This window comes from Oncorhynchus kisutch, unplaced genomic scaffold (genome assembly GCF_002021735.2).
Source record: "Oncorhynchus kisutch isolate 150728-3 unplaced genomic scaffold, Okis_V2 Okis04b-Okis11a_hom, whole genome shotgun sequence".
Lineage (NCBI taxonomy): Eukaryota > Metazoa > Chordata > Actinopteri > Salmoniformes > Salmonidae > Oncorhynchus > Oncorhynchus kisutch.
In genome coordinates, this window is record NW_022261981.1 from 2,873,960 (window position 1) to 2,898,437 (window position 24,478).

Below are 24,478 nucleotides of genomic sequence, written 5' to 3' on the forward strand. Positions count from 1 at the left end.
CTGGACACAGAGACACGGAGTGTGGACTGGACACGGAGACACAGAGTGTGGACTGGACGTGGAGACACAGAGTGTGGACTGGACACGGAGACACAGAGTGTGGACTGGACACGGAGACGCAGAGACACAGAGTGTGGACTGGACACAGAGACACAGAGTGTGGACTGGACATGGAGACACAGAGACACAGAGTGTGGACTGGACACGGAGACACAGAGTGTGGACTGGACACGGATACACAGAGTGTGGACTGGACATGGAGACGCAGAGACACAGAGTGTGGACTGGACACAGAGACACAGAGTGTGGACTGGACACGGAGACACAGAGTGTGGACTGGACACAGAGACACATAGTGTGGACTGGACACGGAGACACGGAGACATAGAATGTTGGCTGGACACAGAGACACAGAGTGTGGACTGGACACGGAGACACAGAGACACAGAGTGTGGACTGGACACAGAGACACAGAGTGTGGACTGGACACGGAGACACAGAGACACAGAGTGTGGACTGGACACGGAGACACAGAGTGTGGACTGGACACGGAGACACAGAGTGTCTACTGGACACGGAGACACAGAGTGTGGACTGGACACAGAGACACAGAGACACAGAGTGTGGACTGGACACAGAGACACAGAGTGTGGACTGGACACGGAGACACAGAGACACAGAGTGTGGACTGGACACGGAGACACAGAGTGTGGACTGGACACGGAGACACAGAGTGTGGACTGGACACGGAGACACAGAGTGTCTACTGGACACGGAGACACAGAGTGTGGACTGGACACGGAGACGCAGAGACACCGAGTGTGGACTGGACACAGAGACACAGAGTGTGGACTGGACACGGAGACACAGAGACACAGAGTGTGGACTGGACACGGAGACACAGAGTGTGGACTGGACACGGAGACACAGAGTGTTGGCTGGACACAGAGACGCAGAGACCCAGAGTGTGGACTGGACACAGAGACACATAGTGTGGACTGGACACGGAGACACAGAGTGTGGACTGGACACGGAGACACAGAGTGTGGACTGGACACGGAGACACAGAGTGTGGACTGGACACAGAGACACATAGTGTGGACTGGACACGGAGACACAGAGTGTGGACTGGACACGGAGACACAGAGTGTGGACTGGACACGGAGACACAGATTGTGGACTGGACACGGAGACACAGAGTGTGGACTGGACACGGAGACACAGAGTGTGGACTGGACACGGAGACACAGAGTGTGGACTGGACACGGAGACACAGAGTGTGGACTGGACACGGAGACACAGAGTGTGGACTGGACACGGAGACGCAGAGTGTGGACTGGACACAGATACACAGAGACACAGAGTGTCTACTGGACACAGATACACAGAGACACATAGTGTCTACTGGACACAGAGACGCAGAGTGTCTACTGGACACGGAGACACAGAGACGCAGAGTGTCTACTGGACACAGATACACAGAGACACAGAGTGTATACTGGACGCAGAGACGCAGAGTGTCTACTGGACACGGAGACACAGAGACGCAGAGTGTGGACTGGACACGGAGACACAGAGACACAGAGTGTGGACTCGACACGGAGACACAGAGTGTGGACTGGACACGGAGACACAGAGTGTGGACTGGACACGGAGACACAGAGTGTGGACTGGACACGGAGACACAGAGACACAGAGTGTGGACTGGACACGGAGACACAGAGTGTGGACTGGACACGGAGACACAGAGTGTGGACTGGACACAGAGACACAGAGTGTTGGCTGGACACGGAGACACAGAGTGTGGACTGGACACAGAGACACAGAGTGTGGACTGGACATGGAGACACAGAGTGTGGACTGGACACGGAGACACAGAGACACAGAGTGTGGACTGGACACGGAGACACAGAGTGTGGACTGGACACAGAGACACATAGTGTGGACTGGACACAGAGACACAGAGTGTGGACTGGACACGGAGACACAGAGACACAGAGTGTGGACTGGACACGGAGACACAGAGTGTGGACTGGACACGGAGACACAGAGACACAGAGTGTGGACTGGACACAGAGACACAGAGTGTGGACTGGACACGGAGACACAGAGACACAGAGTGTGGACTGGACACGGAGACACAGAGTGTGGACTGGACACGGAGACACAGAGTGTCTACTGGACACGGAGACACAGAGTGTGGACTGGACACAGAGACACAGAGACACAGAGTGTGGACTGGACACAGAGACACAGAGTGTGGACTGGACACGGAGACACAGAGACACAGAGTGTGGACTGGACATGGAGACACAGAGTGTGGACTGGACACGGAGACACAGAGTGTGGACTGGACACGGAGACACAGAGTGTCTACTGGACACGGAGACACAGAGTGTGGACTGGACACGGAGACGCAGAGACACCGAGTGTGGACTGGACACAGAGACACAGAGTGTGGACTGGACACGGAGACACAGAGACACAGAGTGTGGACTGGACACGGAGACACAGAGTGTGGACTGGACACGGAGACACAGAGTGTGGACTGGACACAGAGACGCAGAGACACAGAGTGTGGACTGGACACAGAGACACATAGTGTGGACTGGACACGGAGACACAGAGTGTGGACTGGACACGGAGACACAGAGTGTGGACTGGACACGGAGACACAGAGTGTGGACTGGACACAGAGACACAGAGTGTTGGCTGGACACGGAGACACAGAGTGTGGACTGGACACGGAGACACAGAGTGTGGACTGGACACGGAGACGCAGAGTGTGGACTGGACACAGATACACAGAGACACAGAGTGTCTACTGGACACAGATACACAGAGACACATAGTGTCTACTGGACACAGAGACGCAGAGTGTCTACTGGACACGGAGACACAGAGACGCAGAGTGTCTACTGGACACAGAGACACAGAGTGTATACTGGACGCAGATACACAGAGACACAGAGTGTCTACTGGACACAGAGACGCAGAGTGTCTACTGGACACGGAGACACAGAGACGCAGAGTGTGGACTGGACACGGAGACACAGAGACACAGAGTGTGGACTCGACACGGAGACACAGAGTGTGGACTGGACACGGAGACACAGAGTGTGGACTGGACACGGAGACACAGAGTGTGGACTGGACACGGAGACACAGAGACACAGAGTGTGGACTGGACACGGAGACACAGAGTGTGGACTGGACACGGAGACACAGAGTGTGGACTGGACACAGAGACGCAGAGACACAGAGTGTGGACTGGACACAGAGACACATAGTGTGGACTGGACACGGAGACACAGAGTGTGGACTGGACACGGAGACACAGAGTGTGGACTGGACACGGAGACACAGAGTGTGGACTGGACACAGAGACACAGAGTGTTGGCTGGACACGGAGACACAGAGTGTGGACTGGACACGGAGACACAGAGTGTGGAGTGGACACGGAGACGCAGAGTGTGGACTGGACACAGATACACAGAGACACAGAGTGTCTACTGGACACAGATACACAGAGACACATAGTGTCTACTGGACACAGAGACGCAGAGTGTCTACTGGACACGGAGACACAGAGACGCAGAGTGTCTACTGGACACAGATACACAGAGACACAGAGTGTATACTGGACGCAGATACACAGAGACACAGAGTGTCTATTGGACACAGAGACGCAGAGTGTCTACTGGACACGGAGACACAGAGACGCAGAGTGTGGACTGGACACGGAGACACAGAGACACAGAGTGTGGACTCGACACGGAGACACAGAGTGTGGACTGGACACGGAGACACAGAGTGTGGACTGGACACGGAGACACAGAGTGTGGACTGGACACGGAGACACAGAGACACAGAGTGTGGACTGGACACGGAGACACAGAGTGTGGACTGGACACGGAGACACAGAGTGTGGACTGGACACAGAGACGCAGAGACACAGAGTGTGGACTGGACACAGAGACACATAGTGTGGACTGGACACGGAGACACAGAGTGTGGACTGGACACGGAGACACAGAGTGTGGACTGGACACGGAGACACAGAGTGTGGACTGGACACAGAGACACAGAGTGTTGGCTGGACACGGAGACACAGAGTGTGGACTGGACACGGAGACACAGAGTGTGGACTGGACACGGAGACGCAGAGTGTGGACTGGACACAGATACACAGAGACACAGAGTGTCTACTGGACACAGATACACAGAGACACATAGTGTCTACTGGACACAGAGACGCAGAGTGTCTACTGGACACGGAGACACAGAGACGCAGAGTGTCTACTGGACACAGATACACAGAGACACAGAGTGTATACTGGACGCAGATACACAGAGACACAGAGTGTCTACTGGACACAGAGACGCAGAGTGTCTACTGGACACGGAGACACAGAGACGCAGAGTGTGGACTGGACACGGAGACACAGAGACACAGAGTGTGGACTCGACACGGAGACACAGAGTGTGGACTGGACACGGAGACACAGAGTGTGGACTGGACACGGAGACACAGAGTGTGGACTGGACACGGAGACACAGAGACACAGAGTGTGGACTGGACACGGAGACACAGAGTGTGGACTGGACACGGAGACACAGAGTGTGGACTGGACACAGAGACACAGAGTGTTGGCTGGACACGGAGACACAGAGTGTGGACTGGACACAGAGACACAGAGTGTGGACTGGACATGGAGACACAGAGTGTGGACTGGACACGGAGACACAGAGACACAGAGTGTGGACTGGACACGGAGACACAGAGTGTGGACTGGACACAGAGACACATAGTGTGGACTGGACACAGAGACACATAGTGTGGACTGGACACAGAGACACAGAGTGTGGACTGGACACGGAGACACAGAGACACAGAGTGTGGACTGGACACGGAGACACAGAGTGTGGACTGGACACGGAGACACAGAGACACAGAGTGTGGACTGGACACAGAGACACAGAGTGTGGACTGGACACGGAGACACAGAGACACAGAGTGTGGACTGGACACGGAGACACAGAGTGTGGACTGGACACAGAGACACAGAGACACAGAGTGTGGACTGGACACAGAGACACAGAGTGTGGACTGGACACGGAGACACAGAGTGTGGACTGGACACGGAGACACAGAGTGTGGACTGGACACGGAGACACAGAGTGTCTACTGGACACGGAGACACAGAGTGTGGACTGGACACGGAGACGCAGAGACACCGAGTGTGGACTGGACACAGAGACACAGAGTGTGGACTGGACACGGAGACACAGAGACACAGAGTGTGGACTGGACACGGAGACACAGAGTGTGGACTGGACACGGAGACACAGAGTGTGGACTGGACACAGAGACGCAGAGACACAGAGTGTGGACTGGACACAGAGACACATAGTGTGGACTGGACACGGAGACACAGAGTGTGGACTGGACACGGAGACACAGAGTGTGGACTGGACACGGAGACACAGAGTGTGGACTAGACACGGAGACACAGAGTGTGGACTGGACACGGAGACACAGAGTGTGGACTGGACACAGAGACACATAGTGTGGACTGGACACGGAGACACAGAGTGTGGACTGGACACGGAGACACAGAGTGTGGACTGGACACGGAGACACAGAGTGTGGACTGGACACGGAGACACAGATTGTGGACTGGACACGGAGACACAGAGTGTGGACTGGACACGGAGACACAGAGTGTGGACTGGACACGGAGACACAGAGTGTGGACTGGACACGGAGACGCAGAGTGTGGACTGGACACGGAGACGCAGAGTGTGGACTGGACACGGAGACGCAGAGTGTGGACTGGACACGGAGACGCAAAGTGTCTACTGGACACAGATACACAGAGACACAGAGTGTCCTACTGGACACAGATACACAGAGACACATAGTGTCTACTGGACACAGAGACGCAGAGTGTCTACTGGACACGGAGACACAGAGACGCAGAGTGTCTACTGGACACAGATACACAGAGACACAGAGTGTATACTGGACGCAGATACACAGAGACACAGAGTGTCTACTGGACACAGAGACGCAGAGTGTCTACTGGACACGGAGACACAGAGACGCAGAGTGTGGACTGGACACGGAGACACAGAGACACAGAGTGTGGACTGGACACGGAGACACAGAGTGTGGACTGGACACGGAGACACAGAGTGTGGACTGGACACGGAGACACAGAGTGTGGACTGGACACGGAGACACAGAGACACAGAGTGTGGACTGGACACGGAGACACAGAGTGTGGACTGGACACGGAGACACAGAGTGTGGACTGGACACAGAGACACAGAGTGTTGGCTGGACACGGAGACACAGAGTGTGGACTGGACATGGAGACGCAGCGACACAGAGTGTGGACTGGACACGGAGACATAGAGTGTGGACTGGACACGGAGACGCAGAGACACAGAGTGTGGACTGGACACGGAGACACAGAGACGCAGAGTGTGGACTGGACACGGAGACACAGAGTGTGGACTGGACATGGAGACACAGAGTGTGGACTGGACACGGAGACACAGAGTGTGGACTGGACACGGAGACGCAGAGACACAGAGTGTGGACTGGACACGGAGACACAGAGACGCAGAGTGTGGACTGGACACGGAGACACAGAGACACAGAGTGTGGACTGGACACGGAGACACAGAGTGTGGACTGGACACGGAGACACAGAGTGTGGACTGGACACGGAGACACAGAGTGTGGACTGGACACGGAGACACATAGTGTGGACTGGACACGGAGACACAGAGACAGAGTGTGTGGACTGTACACGGAGACACAGAGTGTGGACTGGACACGGAGACACGGAGACATAGAGTGTGGACTGGACACAGAGACACAGAGTGTGGACTGGACACAGAGACACGGAGTGTGGACTGGACACGGAGACACAGAGTGTGGACTGGACACGGAGACACAGAGACAGAGTGTGTGGACTGGACACGGAGACACAGAGTGTGGACTGGACACGGAGACATAGAGTGTGGACTGGACACAGAGACACAGAGTGTGGACTGGACACAGAGACACAGAGTGTGGACTGGTCACGGAGACACAGTGTGGACTGGACACGGAGACACAGAGACACAGAGTGTGGACTGGTCACGGAGACACAGAGTGTGGACTGGACACGGAGACACAGAGACACAGAGTGTGGACTGGACACAGAGACACAGAGACACAGAGACACAGAGTGCATCACAGTGTTCTCTAATCCAACAATCCAAACGTATTGATACCCAGGAAAACATGGCGTACCTACAGAAACCTTTTGGTAGCTCCGGTAGACCCACACTACTGTCTCTGATGTGACCCCTGAACTGTAACGCCCAGTCGCCCAGCTATCTCTCTTTGCTAAATGACAGATTTCCTTTTCCTCACTTTATGGCCATATTGGTTTCCCTTCAGAAAAGGGCTGACTTCCAGTTGAAGCAGGTTATTATAGGATAAAGGAATCCTCTTATGGACACACGTGAACGCGGACGCAAACACACACACACACACACAAAGAATCCTCTTATGGACACACGTGGACGCAAACACACACACACACGCTCACACATAAGCACACACACACACACACACACACACACACACACACACACACACACACACACACACACACACACACACAAAGAATCCTCTTATGTCAGTAAACTAGTTCCAGTGATACAGCAGTGCTGCTACCCCAGCGTTTCAGTGGCGCCATGTTTATCTGTTTATTATTTTGTAGGGAGGTGTGTGTGTGTGTGTGTGTGTGTTGTGTGTATGTGTGTGTGTGTGTGTGTGTGTGTGTGTGTGTGTGTTGGAGGTGAGTGGTGGAGTGAGAGTTTATTTCCCCACAGCAGGAGCAAGGGACAGAGATAAGAGAGAGTTCAGCCTCAGCAATATGGAGCGAGAGAGATGGAGGGAGGGAGGGATCAGGAGAGAAAGAGAAAGGGAAGGAGAGTCCATCCTCAGCATTATGGAGGGAGGGAGGGAGGGAGGGAGGGAGGGAGGCAGGGAGGGAGGGAGGGAGGGAGGGAGGGAGGGAGGGAAAGGAAGAGAGAGTCCACTCTCAGCATTATAGAGGGAGGGAGGGAGGGAGGGGAGGGAGGGAGGGAGGGAGGGAGGGAGGGAGGGAGGGAGGGAGGGAGGGAGGGAGGGAGGGAGGGAGGGAGGGATCAGGAGAGAAAGAGAAAGAGAAAGGGAAGGAGAGTCCATCCTCAGCATTATGGAGGGATGGAGAGAGGGATGGAGGGAGGGAGGGAGGGAGGTAGGAAGGAGAGACTCCACTCTCAGCATTATAGAGGGAGGGAGGGAGGGAGGGAGGAGAGAGTCCACACTCAGCATTATAGAGGGAGGGAGGGAGGGAGGGAGGGAGGGAGGGAGGGAGGGAGGGAGGGAGGGAGGGAGGGAGGGAGGGAGGGAGGGAGGGAGGGAGGGAGGGAGGGGAGAGAGAGAGATGATGTGGGGAGAGAGATTTGTCCTCTTCATCAACAGACAGTGATGTGTGTGGAATGATAGGTTCTTCATCACTAATACATAATCATTTGCTGGGTGTGTATTTCACTAATGTAAATGTTAGATATTTTTTTTGCATATCCCAGCAGAGAGTGGGGTCACAGCCCGGGTCAGATATTATCAACGTTGACCCAGGAGCAATGAAGGTTAAGTGCCTTGCTCAAGGGCACATTGACAGATATTTCACCTGGTCGGCTCGGGGATTCAAACTAAGGACCTTTCTCTCTAACCGACAGGCTACCTGCCCCCACTACCTATGATGTGTGTACTATAGCAGGGCCTTCTTTAGAGTTCACTTTGTGTGTGTGTGTGTGTGTGTGTGTGTGTGTGTGTGTGTGTGTGTGTGTGTGTGTGTGTGTGTGTGTGTGTGTGTGTGTGTGTGTGTGTGTGTGTGTGTGTGTGTGTGAGAGAGAGACCCTGAGCACCCTCTATGTAACCCCCCTGTGTTCATCACCACTACAGGTGTATCTGTCATGTTGTTTTGTCTGTCCTCTTTCTCCTGATTTCACTCGTTCCCTCCATTCCCCTCCTCTCTCTGCAGTCTCGGGTTCCCCTCCTCTCTCTGCAGTCTCGGGTTCCCCTCCTCTCTCTGCAGTCTCGGGTTCCCCTCCTCTCTCTGCAGTCTCGGGTTCCCCTCCTCCGTCAGATGGCGTTCTGCCTGGCCGAGCTTCACTGTTGGTCCTCCAGCAGTTCACTACAAGTCAGAGGTTTGTTTGTCTGTTTTAGAGAGAGATTCACTGTTGGTCCTCCAGCAGCTCACTACAAGTGGAATGTATGACGACACATTTCTACATGATCTACAGTGCCTTGCGAAAGTATTCGGCCCCCTTGAACTTTACGACCTTTTGCCACATTTCAGGCTTCAAACATAAAGATATAAAACTGTATTTTTTTGTGAAGAATCAACAACAAGTGGGACACAATCATGAAGTGGAACGACATTTATTGGATATTTCAAACTTTTTTAACAAATCAAAAACTGAAAAATTGGGCGTGCAAAATTATTCAGCCCCTTTACTTTCAACTCTCTCCAGAAGTTCAGTGAGGATCTCTGAATGATCCAATGTTGACCTAAATGACTGATGATGATAAATACAATCCACCTGTGTGTAATCAAGTCTCCGTATAAATGCACCTGCACTGTGATAGTCTCAGAGGTCTGTTAAAAGCGCAGAGAGCATCATGAAGAACAAGGAACACACCAGGCAGGTCCGAGATACTGTTGTGAAGAAGTTTAAAGCCGGATTTGGATACAAAATATTTCCCAAGCTTTAAACATCCCAAGGAGCACTGTGCAAGCGATAATATTGAAATGGAAGGAGTATCAGACCACTGCAAATCTACCAAGACCTGGCCGTCCCTCTAAACTTTCAGCTCATACAAGGAGAAGACTGATCAGAGATGCAGCCAAGAGGGCCATGATCACTCTGGATGAACTGCAGAGATCTACAGCTGAGGTGGGAGACTCTGTCCATAGGAAAGCAATCAGTCGTATATTGCACAAATCTGGCCTTTATGGAAGAGTAGCAAGAAGAAAGCCATTTCTTTAAGATATCCATAAAAAGTGTTGTTTAAAGTTTGCCACAAGCCACCTGGGAGACACACCAAACATGTGGAAGAAGGTGCTCTGGTCAGATGAAACCAAAATTGAACTTTTTGGCAACAATGCAAAACGTTATGTTTGGCGTAAAAGCAACACAGCTCATCACCCTGAACACCCCATCCCCACTGTCAAACATGGTGGTGGCAGCATCATGGTTTGGGCCTGCTTTTCTTCAGCAGGGACAGGGAAGATGGTTAAAATTGATGGGAAGATGGATGGAGCCAAATACAGGACCATTCTGGAAGAAAACCTGATGGAGTCTGCAAAAGACCTGAGACTGGGACAGAGATTTGTCTTCCAACAAGACAATGATCCAAAACATAAAGCAAAATCTACAATGGAATGGTTCAAAAATAAACATATCCAGGTGTTAGAATGGCCAAGTCAAAGTCCAGACCTGAATCCAATCGAGAATCTGTGGAAAGAACTGAAAACTGCTGTTCACAAATGCTCTCCATCCAACCTCACTGAGCTCGAGCTGTTTTGCAAGGAGGAATGGGAAAAAATGTCAGTCTCTCGATGTGCAAAACTGATAGAGACATACCCCAAGTGACTTACAGCTGTAATCGCAGCAAAAGGTGGCGCTACAAAGTATTAACTTAAGGGGACTGAATAATTTTGCACGCCCAATTTTTCAGTTTTTGATTTGTTAAAAAAGTTTGAAATATCCAATAAATGTCGTTCCACTTCATGATTGTGTCCCACTTGTTGTTGATTCTTCACAAAAAAATACAGTTTTATATCTTTATGTTTGAAGCCTGAAATGTGGCAAAAGGTCGCAAAGTTCAAGGGGGCCGAATACTTTCGCAAGGCACTGTATCTATATATCTGCTTCTCTCTCTCATCTCTACATAGAGATCCTATTAAATAACACATATACAGAGCTCTTAAATTTTTCAAATTCATTATTTTATTATTTTAATTAATGTAAATTCTTTCTGATCAAATACATTTAAGACTTCTGGTTCTGAACTTGTATGTTCTATCCATTAACTCACATTTCTCCCACTGAAATGTGTCTGTCTGTCTCCCATTGACATGTGTCTGTCTCCCATTGACATGTGTCTGTCTGTCTCCCATTGACATGTGTCTGTCTGTCTCCCATTGACATGTGTCTGTCTGTCTCCCATTGACATGTGTCTGTCTCCCATTGACATGTGTCTGTCTGTCTCCCATTGACATGTGTCTGTCTGTCTCCCACTGACATGTGTCTGTCTGTCTCCCATTGACATGTGTCTGTCTGTCTGTCTCCCATTGACATGTGTCTGTCTGTCTGTCTCCCATTGACATGTGTCTGTCTGTCTCCCATTGACATACACTACCGTTCAAAAGTTTGGGGTCACTTAGAAATGTCCTACTTAGAAGGCCAGCATCCCGGAGTCGCCTCTTCACTGTTGACGTTGAGACTGGTGTTTTGCGGGTGCTACTTAATGAAGCTGCCAGTTGAGGACTTGTGAGGCGTCTGTTTCTCAAACTAGACACTCTAATGTAATTGTCCTTTTGCTCAGTTGTGCACCGGGGCCTCCCACTCCTCTTTCTATTCTGGTTAGAGACAGTTTGCACTGTTCTGTGAAGGGAGTAGCACACAGCGTTCGAGATCTTCGGTCTTTGTTTCTGGACATTTTGAGCCTGTAATCGAACTCACAAATGCTGATGCTCCAGATACTCAACTAGTCTAAACAAGGCCAGTTTTATTGCTTCTTTAATCAGAACAGTTTTCAGCTGTGCTAACATAATTGCAAAAGGGTTTTCTAATGATCAATTAGCCTTTTAAAATGATAAACGTGGATTAGCTAACACAACGTGCCATTGGAACACAGGAGTGATGGTTGCTGATAATGGGCCTCTGTACGCCTATCTAGACATTCCATTAAAAATCTGCCGTTTCCAGCTACAATGGTCATTTACAACATTACCAATGTCTACACTGTATTTCTGATCAATTTGATGTTATTTAAATGGACAAAAAAATAGCTTTTCTTTCTAAAACAAGGACATTTCTAAATGACCCCAAACTTTTGAATGGTAGTGTATACCGTCTCCCATTGACGTGAGCCAGTCTCCCATTGACGTGAGCCAGTCTCCCATTGACGTGAGCCAGTCTCCCATTGACGTGAGCCAGTCTCCCATTGACGTGAGCCAGTCTCCCATTGACGTGAGCCAGTCTCCCATTGACGTGAGCCAGTCTCCCATTGACGTGAGCCAGTCTCCCATTGACGTGAGCCAGTCTCCCATTGATATAAATTAATGGTCCTCTAGCTCAGTTGGTAGAGCATTGCTCTTTCTACACTAGGGTCATGGGTTCAATTCCCCCATATGTAAAAGGTATGCAGACATGACTGTAAGGAGCTTTGGATAAAAGCGTCTGCTAATCTTAGATACTGTATATTGATCATGTAACACATTCTGAATGAACCAATCATCTCAATTCTGAATCGGACTTTTACTGTTCAATTGCCGTCTATGCTCTAGGCTTACGATGACCGCCAACCAACCCCTGACCTTTATGACCTCGTGGGTGGGGCCTAAGTTTGAGTCGGGGGTTGACAGTTGTTGTCTGTCTCTCCACGCCTATCTGTTCATCTTTTCAGTCACAGAGAGAGAAATAAATGTTATTTTCCTTGTTTAGCTTCCCTTCTGTCTCTTCTTTTCCAGTCTGGTAAGCTTCAGGCGGAGATAGTGTCTCTGAGGCCAAACCGTGTGTGTGTATGTGTGTGTGTGTGTGTGTGACAGGTGTGTGTGTGTGACAGGTGTGTGTGTCGTGGTTATATTAGTTTGTTTCTGACTTAGTGTTTTTTTGCTATCAGAGCAAACGTTCGGTGGAGGGATATATCGGGATGGTGGCTTGGGGTGGTGAGGCGTGACGCTCCCTGCCAACCCCTGTCTGTACAGTATACATCCGCCCAAAATCCTAGTTACCTGTCTGGAGGATACATATCAAACAGGACAGATGGAAATACTATGAAAGGAATATGACTGTATGAGACTGTTGATACAAGTGTGTGTGTGTGTGTGTGTGTGTGTGTGTGTGTGTGTGTGTGTGTGTGTGTGTGTGTGTGTGTGTGTGTGTGTGTGTGTGTGTGTGTGTGTGTGTGTGTCAGCGCTCCCCCTTTATTAGTGTGACCTGTTCTAAGGAGCAGAAGACACACACACACACACACACACACACACACACGCCTCAGCAGCAGCAGAAGAGAGGATGTGATAAAATAGTGATGTGCTGTGAGAATCCTGGCCTGGCCTGGAGTTTGGGCCGTCGCTAATAACACCCAATGAAAGTCTAGTCTCAGCAGTTTAGGGGTAGAGGTGTGTGTGTGTTGATTAGGTGCAACTAGGCTGTGTGGGATGGAGTCTGTCCTGGAGGTGAAGAGGGGTTACAGAGGCTTCTCTCTTCATCAGTATTATATCCCGCTATGCTCCCTCCCTCCCTCCCTCCCTCCCTCCCTCCCTCCCTCCCTCCCTCCCTCCCTCCCTCCCTCCCTCCCTCCCTCCCTCCCTCCCTCCCTCCCCCTCCCTCCCTCTTTCCTTCTCTATCCCTCTATCCCTCCTCTTCTATTCCCCTCCCTCCCTCCTCCTATATTACCTCCATCCTTCCTCCTCTATCCCTCCCTCCTCTAGCCCTCCCTCCTTCCTCCTCTATCCCTCCCTCCCTATTCCTCCTCTATCCCTCCCTCCTTCCTCCTCTATCCCTCCCTCCCTCTTCCTCCTCTATCCCTCCCTCCCTCTTCCTCCTCTATCCCTCCCTCCCTCTTCCTCCTCTATCCCTCCCTCCCTCTTCCTCCTCTATCCCTCCCTCCTCTATCCCTCCCTCCTCCTATATTCCCTCCATCCTCCCTCCCTCCCTCCCTCTCCCTCCTCTATCCCTCCCTCCCTCTCCCTCCTCTATCCCTCCCTCCCTCTCCCTCCTCTATCCCTCCCTCCCTCTCCCTCCTCTTCTATTCCCCTCCCTCCCTCCTTCCTCCTCTTATATTCCCCTCTCTCCCTCCCTCCTCCCTCTCTCCCTCCATCCTTCCAGCCTCCCTCCCTCTCTCGTTATCTGGAACGGAGTGCAGGCAGAAGGGACAGGACACTAGCTGATAGTGATTGTTTATCCCATGGTGAGAAATTGCTGATCTGTCTGTTTTTCTGACAGACCGGTGATCTCTCTCTCTCTCTGCGTCTCTCTCTCTCTCTATCCATCTCTTTCTCTCTCTCCATCCATCTCTCTCTCTCGTTCTTTCTCTCTCTGCACACAGATACAGATATTGGCACCCATCAGTACTATGACAAAGGAGAGCCAGGTAAATATGTTTATAATGTATATGTTCCTATTTCCACCACACACACACACACACACGTCTGCATGTTGAGCAGCTGCACGTCTCTTGTCCATCTTCAGTGAGATGATGCTCTTGCTCAAAGCCATTTCATTTGGAGGATTACAGAAGGATGTCTTGATATCTCAGTGGAGGAGAAGAGAGGAGGAGGGAGAACAAAGGAGAGAGAGAGAGCAGAGAGTACCACATCGCGTCGGCTAATTTAAGCTGTGCAAATTGATAATAGCCTCTATTAACACACACACACACACACACACACACACACACACACACACACACACACACACACACACACACACACACACACACACACACACACACACACACACTGATATCAACCTCAAATGTAAGACACCGTTCTTTCCACAAGAGGGAGTCCCAGGCTCATTAGAATTACTAAGGGACCCCCCCCTTCCTGTCCCTCACCCCTTAGGCACAGATCTAGGATCAGCTCCCACTCCCCGCCCCTCAGATCTAGGAATCAGCTCCTCCTCCCCGCACTGACCCTCAGCTCTAGGATCAGCTCCCCCCTGACCTTAACTCTAGGGGGCGAAACCACTAAACTGACCTTGGATCAGCGTGTGGGGCACTAGGGGCTACTCCTACTCTGTCCTGAAGCAGGTGGCTGTGTCTGGGTGTCCTCTCAGCCTCTTATCTGATTAGGGGCCACTAATCCTGGAAGTGGGCTAAACTGCCAGCGGGGCCTACCAGATCCTACCAGACAGGCCACTTTCCTGCTCCCGGCGGCTGAGTGAGGAGGCTTGGGCTAGGCTGTCGACTGGTCAGATTGGAGGGGCCCTGTTTAGCACTGGCTTGCTGCTCCTGTCCCACCTGGAAACACACACACACACACACTAATCCTTTCTTGACACATAGACAACACTGACACGTACACAGCATACACCTGAAACAGTGGAACAGTAGAACAGTGGAACATTGGAACAGTGGAACAGTAGAACAGTAGAACAGTGGAACAGTAGAACAGTAGAACAGTGGAACAGTGGAACAGCGGAACAGCAGAACAGCGGAACAGCGGAACAGTGGAACAGTAGAACAGTAGAACAGTGGAACAGTAGAACAGCAGAACAGCGGAACAGCGGAACAGTAGAACAGTGTACCTCGTTGTTTTTGACCTCCTGTTCTCTCCTCTTTCTTGCAGCCGCCCCATCAGAGCACCACTACTACACTGACAAACAGGATTTCTCTGAATGTAAGTCCTTTCAAATCACTGCCCTCACAACACAAACCTTATGCAGAAACGACTAACATTATAACAAGCCGTAGGTGGTAGTATTTTGGTGGGTTATATTGTACTACGTTGAGGCAGAAGGGAGTTCAGGAGAAGTGAGATCATTTGGGGTGGGTGATGTTGTAGTGGGGTTGTGTTGGAATAGGTTGAAGAACAGGTCAAGTGTGGTATTTAGGGGGTTGGGAGGAAGTGGGGACTGGTTGAGTGGGTACGTGTGTGTGTGTGTGTTCTCCCCAGTCCGAACGTCCATCCCAGAGTGGCACCATTAGGAACCTAATCACCATCATACCAGAATGACCAGTTTCCATGTAATAATTCTTAGCTAGTCAGTCTGTCAGTCAACCTGACTCTCTCTCTCTCTCTACTCATTCATCTTTCTCTCTTCTCATCTCTCTCTCTCTTTCTCTGTCTCTCTCTCTCTCTCTCTCTCTCTCTCTCTACTCATTCATCTTTCTCTCTTCTCATCTCTCTCTCTCTCTCTCTCTCTCTCTCTCTCTCTCGCTCTCTCTCTCGCTCTCTCTCTCTCTCTACTCATTCATCTTTCTCTCTTCTCATCTCTCTCTCTCTCTCTCTCTCTCTCTCGCTCTCTCTCTCTCTCTACTCATTCATCTTTCTCTCTTCTCATCTCTCTCTCTACTCTCTCTCTCTCTACTCATCTTTCTCTCTTCTCATCTCTCTCTCTACTCTCTGTCTCTACTATTAATATATCTCTCATCTCTCTCTCCCCATCTCTCCCTCTATCTTTCTCTCTCTCCCCATCTCTCCCTCTATCTTTCTCTCTCTCCCCATCTCTCCCTCTCTCTCTTTCGCTCTCCCCATCACTTCCTCTCTCCCCTTCTCTCTCCCCATCTCTTCCTCTCTCTCCTCTCTCTCTCCCCATCTCTTCCTCTCTCTCCTTCTCTCTCCCCCCCATCTCTTCCTCTCTCTCCTTCTCTCTCCCCCCATCTCTTCCTCTCTCCCCTTCTCTCTCCCCATCTCTTCCCTCTCTCTCCTTCTCTCCCCCCCATCTCTTCCTCTCTCTCCTTCTCTCTCCCCCCATCTCTTCCTCTCTCCCCTTCTCTCTCCCCCCATCTCTTCCTCTCTCCCCTTCTCTCTCCCCCATCTCTTCCTCTCTCCCCTTCTCTCTCTCCCATCTCTTCCTCTCTCTCCTTCTCTCTCTCCCCATCTCTTCCTCTCTCTCCTTCTCTCTCCCCCATCTCTTCCTCTCTCTCCTTCTCTCTCCCCCATCTCTTCTCTCTCTCCCCATCTCTTCCTCTCTCTCCTTCTCTCTCCCCCCATCTCTTCCTCTCTCTCCTTCTCTCTCCCCCATCTCTTCCTCTCTCTCCTTCTCTCTCCCCCATCTCTTCCTCTCTCTCCTTCTCTCTCCACCCATCTCTTCCTCTCTCTCCTTCTCTCTCTCCCCATCTCTTCCTCTCTCCCCTTCTCTCTCTCTCCCCATCTCTTCCTCTCTCCCTTCTCTCTCCCCACTCTTCCTCTCTCCTTCTCTCTCTCCCCCATCTCTTCCTCTCTCCCCCCATCTCTTCCTCTCTCTCCTTCTCTCTCTCCCCATCTCTTCCTCTCTCCCCTTCTCTCTCCCCCCATCTCTTCCTCTCTCCCTCTCTCTCTCCCTTCTCTCTCCCCCATCTCTCCTCTCTCTCCTTCTCTCTCTCCCCATCTCTTCCTCTCTCCCCTTCTCTCTCTCCCCATCTCTTCCTCTCTCCCCTTCTCTCTCTCCCCATCTCTTCCTCTCTCCCCTTCTCTCTCCCCCATCTTTTCCTCTCTCCCTCTCTCGCCCAGGAGGGGAATACAGACACCCTTATCAGGAGACAAACACCCCGTCCCCCTGCCCTCCCTCCCCCCTCCTCCCCCCGCTACCTAATTTGCATGTATCTGCTTCTCCACTCCCACTGGTTGTAGAAGGGAGACTACGTCTCTTAATACTTCATTTTTAAATAGAGAGGAGGAGGGGAAAACTGATGGGGAAACGATAATAGAGACAGTAGATCTAGCTGGTCTGTCATAATATAATAGAGACAGTAGATCTAGCTGGTCTGTCATAATATATAGAGACAGTAGATCTAGCTGGTCTGTCATAATATAATAGAGACAGTAGATCTAGCTGGTCTGTCATAATATAATAGAGACAGTAGATCTAGCTGGTCTGTCATAATATAATAGAGACAGTAGATCTAGCTGGTCTGTCATAATATAATAGAGACAGTAGATCTAGCTGTCTGTCATAATATAATAGAGACAGTAGATCTAGCTGGTCTGTCATAATATAATAGAGACAGTAGATCTAGCTGGTCTGTCATAATATAATAGAGACAGTAGATCTAGCTGGTCTGTCATAAATAATAGAAGACAGTAGATCTAGCTGGTCTGTCATAATATAATAGAGACAGTAGATCTAGCTGGTCTGTCATAATATAATAGAGACAGTAGATCTAGCTGGTCTGTCATATATAATAGAGAGACAGTAGATCTAGCTGGTCTGTCATATATATAATAGAGACAGTAGTAGATCTAGCTGGTCTGTCATAATATAATAGAGACAGTAGATCTAGCTGGTCTGTATAATCTATAGATAATAGAGAACAGTAGATCTAGCTGGTCTGTCATAATATAATAGAGACAGTAGATCTAGCTGGTCTGTCATAATATAATAGAGACAGTAGATTAGATCTAGCTGGTCTGTCATAATATAATAGAGACAGTAGATCTAGCTGGTCTGTCATAATATAATAGAGACAGTAGATCTAGCTGGTCTGTCATAATATAATAGAGACAGTAGATCTAGCTGGTCTGTCATAATATAATAGAGACAGTAGATCTAGCTGGTCTGTCATAATATAATAGAGACAGTAGATCTAGCTGGTCTGTCATAATATAATAGAGACAGTAGATCTAGCTGGTCTGTCATAAATAATAGAGACAGTAGATCTAGCTGGTCTGTCATAAATAATAGAGACAGTAGATCTAGCTGGTCTGTCATAATATAATAGAGACAGTAGATCTAGCTGGTCTGTCATAATATAATAGAGACAGTAGATCTAGCTGGTCTGTCATAATATAATAGAGACAGTAGATCTAGCTGGTCTGTCATAATATAATAGAGACAGTAGATCTAGCTGGTCTGTCATAATATAATAGAGACAGTAGATCTAGCTGGTCTGTCATAATAAATAGAGAGTAGATCTAGCTGGTCTGTCATAATATAATAGAGACAGTAGATCTAGCTGGTCTGTCATAATATAATAGAGACAGTAGATCTAGCTGGTCTGTCATAATATAATAGAGACAGTAGATCTAGCTGGTCTGTCATAATATAATAGAGACAGTAGATCTAGCTGGTCTGTCATAATATAATAGACATAAGAGACAGTAGATCTAGCTGGTCTGTCATAATATAATAGAGACAGTAGATCTAGCTGGTCTGTCATAATATAATAGAGACAGTAGATCTAGCTGGTCTGTCATAATATAATAGAGACAGTAGATCTAGCTGGTCTGTCATAATATAATAGAGACAGTAGATCTAGCTGGTCTGTCATAATATACAAGATCTAGAGACTGTCATAGTAGATATAGCTGGTAGATCTAGTCTCTCATAATATATAATAGAGACAGTAGATCTAGCTGGTCTGTCATAATATAATAGAGACAGTAGATCTAGCTGGTCTGTCATAATATATAGAGACAGTAGATCTAGCTGGTCTGTCATAATATAATAGAGACAGTAGATCTAGCTGGTCTGTCATAATATAATAGAGACAGTAGATCTAGCTGGTCTGTCATAATAATAGAGAGACAGTAGATCTAGCTGGTCTGTCATAATATAATAGAGACAGTAGATCTAGCTGGTCTGTCATAATATAATAGAGACAGTAGATCTAGCTGGTCTGTCATAATATAATAGAGACAGTAGATCTAGCTGGTCTGTCATAATATAATAGAGACAGTAGATCTAGCTGGTCTGTCATAATATAATAGAGACAGTAGATCTAGCTGGTCTGTCATAATATAATAGAGACAGTAGATCTAGCTGGTCTGTCATAATATAATAGAGACAGTAGATCTAGCTGGTCTGTCATAATATAATAGAGACAGTAGATCTAGCTGGTCTGTCATAATATAATAGAGACAGTAGATCTAGCTGGTCTGTCATAAATAATAGAGACAGTAGATCTAGCTGGTCTGTCATAATATAATAGAGACAGTAGATCTAGCTGGTCTGTCATAATATAATAGAGACAGTAGATCTAGCTGGTCTGTCATAATATAATAGAGACAGTAGATCTAGCTGGTCTGTCATAATATAATAGAGACAGTAGATCTAGCTGGTCTGTCATATAATATAGAGACAGTAGATCTAGCTGGTCTGTCATAATATAATAGAGACAGTAGATCTAGCTGGTCTGTCATAATATAATAGAGACAGTAGATCTAGCTGGTCTGTCATAATATAATAGAGACAGTAGATCTAGCTGGTCTGTCAATATAATAGAGACAGTAGATCTAGCTGGTCTGTCATAATATAATAGAGACAAGATCTAGCTGGTCTGTCATAATATAATAGAGACAGTAGATCTAGCTGGTCTGTCATAATATAATAGAGACAGTAGATCTAGCTGGTCTGTCATAATATAATAAGTCAAGACAGTAGAGTAGATCTAGCTGGTCTGTCATAATATAATAGAGACAGTAGATCTAGCTGGTCTGTCATAATATAATAGAGACAGTAGATCTAGCTGGTCTGTCATAATATAATAGAGACAGTAGATCTAGCTGGTCTGTCATAATATAATAGAGACAGTAGATCTAGCTGGTCGTCATAATATAATAGAGACAGTAGATCTAGCTGGTCTGTCATAATATAATAGAGACAGTAGATCTAGCTGGTCTGTCATAATATAATAGAGACAGTAGATCTAGCTGGTCTGTCATAATATAATAGAGACAGTAGATCTAGCTGGTCTGTCATAATATAATAGAGACAGTAGTAGATCTAGCTGGTCTGTCATAATAATAGAGACAGTAGATCTAGCTGGTCTGTCATAATATAATAGAGACAGTAGATCTAGCTGGTCTGTCATAATATAATAGAGACAGTAGATCTAGCTGGTCTGTCATAATATAATAGAGACAGTAGATCTAGCTGGTCTGTCATAAATAATAGAGACAGTAGATCTAGCTGGTCTGTCATAATATAATAGAGACAGTAGATCTAGCTGGTCTGTCATAATATAATAGAGACAGTAGATCTAGCTGGTCTGTCATAATATAAGAGACAGTAGATCTAGCTGGTCTGTCATAATATAATAGAGACAGTAGATCTAGCTGGTCTGTCATATATAATAGAGACAGTAGATCTAGCTGGTCTGTCATAATATAATAGAGACAGTAGATCTAGGGTCTGTCATAATATAATAGAGACAGTAGATCTAGCTGGTCTGTCATAATATAATAGAGACAGTAGATCTAGCTGGTCTGTCATTATAATAGAGACAGTAGATCTAGCTGGTCTGTCATAATATAATAGAGACAGTAGATCTAGCTGGTCTGTCATATAATATAATAGAGACAGTAGATCTAGCTGGTCTGTCATAATATAATAGAGACAGTAGATCTAGCTGGTCTGTCATAATATAATAGAGACAGTAGATCTAGCTGGTCTGTCAAATATAATAGAGACAGTAGATCTAGCTGGTCTGTCATAATATAATAGAGACAGTAGATCTAGCTGGTCTGTCATAATATAATAGAGACAGTAGATCTAGCTGGTCTGTCATAATATAATAGAGACAGTAGATCTAGCTGGTCTGTCATAATATAATAGAAATAGAGACAGTAGATCTAGCTGGTCTGTCATAATATAATAGAGACAGTAGATCTAGCTGGTCTGTCATAATATAATAGAGACAGTAGATCTAGCTGGTCTGTCATAATATAATATAGAGACAGTAGATCTAGCTGGTCTGTCATAATATAATAGAGACAGTAGATCTAGCTGGTGGTCTGTCATAATATATAGAGACAGTAGATCTAGCTGGTCTGTCATAATATAATAGAGACAGTAGATCTAGCTGGTCTGTCATAATATAATAGAGACAGTAGATCTAGCTGGTCTGTCATAATATAATAGAGACAGTAGATCTAGCTGGTCTGTCATAATATAATAGAGACAGTAGATCTAGCTGGTCTGTCATAATATATAGAGACAGTAGATCTAGCTGGTCTGTCATAATATAATAGAGACAGTAGATCTAGCTGGTCTGTCATAATATAATAGAGACAGTAGATCTAGCTGGTCTGTCATAATATAATAGAGACAGTAGATCTAGCTGGTCTGTTAATATAATAGAGACAGTAGATCTAGCTGGTCTGTCATAATATAATAGAGACTAGAGAGACAGTAGATCTAGCTGGTCTGTCATAATATAATAGAGACAGTAGATCTAGCTGGTCTGTCATAATATAATAGAGACAGTAGATCTAGCTGGTCTGTCATAATATAATAGAGACAGTAGATCTAGCTGGTCTGTCATAATATAATAGAGACAGTAGATCTAGCTGGTCTGTCATATATAATAGAGACAGTAGATCTAGCTGGTCTGTCATAATATAATAGATAGAGACAGTAGATCTAGCTGGTCTGTCATAATATAAGATAGAACAGTAGATCTAGCTGGTCTGTCATAATATAATAGAGACAGTAGATCTAGCTGGTCTGTCATAATATAATAGAGACAGTAGATCTAGCTGGTCTGTCATAATATAATAGAGACAGTAGATCTAGCTGGTCTGTCATATATAATAGAGACAGTAGATCTAGCTGGTCTGTCATAATATAATAGAGACAGTAGATCTAGCTGGTCTGTCATAATATAATAGAGACAGTAGATCTAGCTGGTCTGTCATATATAATAGAGACAGTAGATCTAGCTGGTCTGTCATAATATAATAGAGACAGTAGATCTAGCTGGTCTGTCATAATATAATAGAGACAGTAGATCTAGCTGGTGGTGTATAATATAATAGAGACAGTAGATCTAGCTGGTCTGTCATAATATAATAGAGACAGTAGATCTAGCTGGTCTGTCATAATATAATAGAGACAGTAGATCTAGCTGGTCTGTCATATATAATAGAGACAGTAGATCTAGCTGGTCTGTCATAATATAATAGAGACAGTAGATCTAGCTGGTCTGTCATAATATAATAGAGACAGTAGATCTAGCTGGTCTGTCATAATATATAGAGACAATAGAGACAGTAGATCTAGCTTCTGTCATAATATAATAGAGACAGTAGATCTAGCTGGTCTGTCATATAATATATAGAGACAGTAGATCTAGCTGGTCTGTCATAATATAATAGAGACAGTAGATCTAGCTGGTCTGTCATAATATAATAGAGACAGTAGATCTAGCTGGTCTGTCATAATATAATAGAGACAGTAGATCTAGCTGGTCTGTCATAATATAATAGAGACAGTAGATCTAGCTGGTCTGTCATAATATAATAGAGACAGTAGATCTAGCTGGTCTGTCATAATATAATAGAGACAGTAGATCTAGCTGGTCTGTCATAATATAATAGAGACAGTAGATCTAGCTGGTCTGTCATAATATAATAGAGACAGTAGATCTAGCTGGTCTGTCATAATAATAGAGACAGTAGATCTAGCTGGTCTGTCATAATATAATAGAGACAGTAGATCTAGCTGGTCTGTCATAATATAATAGAGACAGTAGATCTAGCTGGTCTGTCATAATATAATAGAGACAGTAGATCTAGCTGGTCTGTCATAATATAATAGAGACAGTAGATCTAGCTGGTCTGTCATAATATAATAGAGACAGTAGATCTAGCTGGTCTGTCATAATATAATAGAGACAGTAGATCTAGCTGGTCTGTCATAATATAATAGAGACAGTAGATCTAGCTGGTCTGTCATAATATAATAGAGACAGTAGATCTAGCTGGTCTGTCATAATATAATAGAGACAGTAGATCTAGCTGGTCTGTCTAAAATAATAATAGAGACAGTAGATCTAGCTGGTCTGTCATAATATAATAGAGACAGTAGATCTAGCTGGTCTGTCATAATATAATAGAGACAGTAGATCTAGCTGGTCTGTCAATTATAATAGAGACAGTAGATCTAGCTGGTCTGTCATAATATAATAGAGACAGTAGATCTAGCTGGTCTGTCATAATAATATAGAGACAGTAGATCTAGCTGGTCTGTCATAATATAATAGAGACAGTAGATCTAGCTGGTCTGTCATAATATAATAGAGACAGTAGATCTAGCTGGTCTGTCATAATATAATAGAGACAGTAGATCTAGCTGGTCTGTCATAATATAATAGAGACAGTAGATCTAGCTGGTCTGTCATAATAATAGAGACAGTAGATCTAGCTGGTCTGTCATAATATAATAGAGACAGTAGATCTAGCTGGTCTGTCATAATATAATAGAGACAGTAGATCTAGCTGGTCTGTCATAATATAATAGAGACAGTAGATCTAGCTGGTCTGTCATAATATAATAGAGACAGTAGATCTAGCTGGTCTGTCATAATATAATAGAGACAGTAGATCTAGCTGGTCTGTCATAATATAATAGAGACAGTAGATCTAGCTGGTCTGTCATAATATAATAGAGACAGTAGATCTAGCTGGTCTGTCATAATATAATAGAGACAGTAGATCTAGCTGGTCTGTCATAATATAATAGAGACAGTAGATCTAGCTGGTCTGTCATAATA

At 46.9% G+C, this 24,478-nt stretch overlaps 1 long non-coding RNA gene across 1 annotated transcript; it reads left to right on the forward strand.

Annotated features, from left to right (window-relative positions):
* Positions 1–8,962: 8,962 nt before the first annotated feature.
* On the forward strand, positions 8,963–15,684 carry LOC109886664 (uncharacterized). Its single transcript, XR_004206743.1, has 3 exons — positions 8,963–9,261; positions 14,393–14,437; positions 15,633–15,684. It is a non-coding gene; the product is annotated as an uncharacterized LOC109886664 (long non-coding RNA).
* The last annotated feature ends 8,794 nt before the right edge of the window (positions 15,685–24,478 follow it).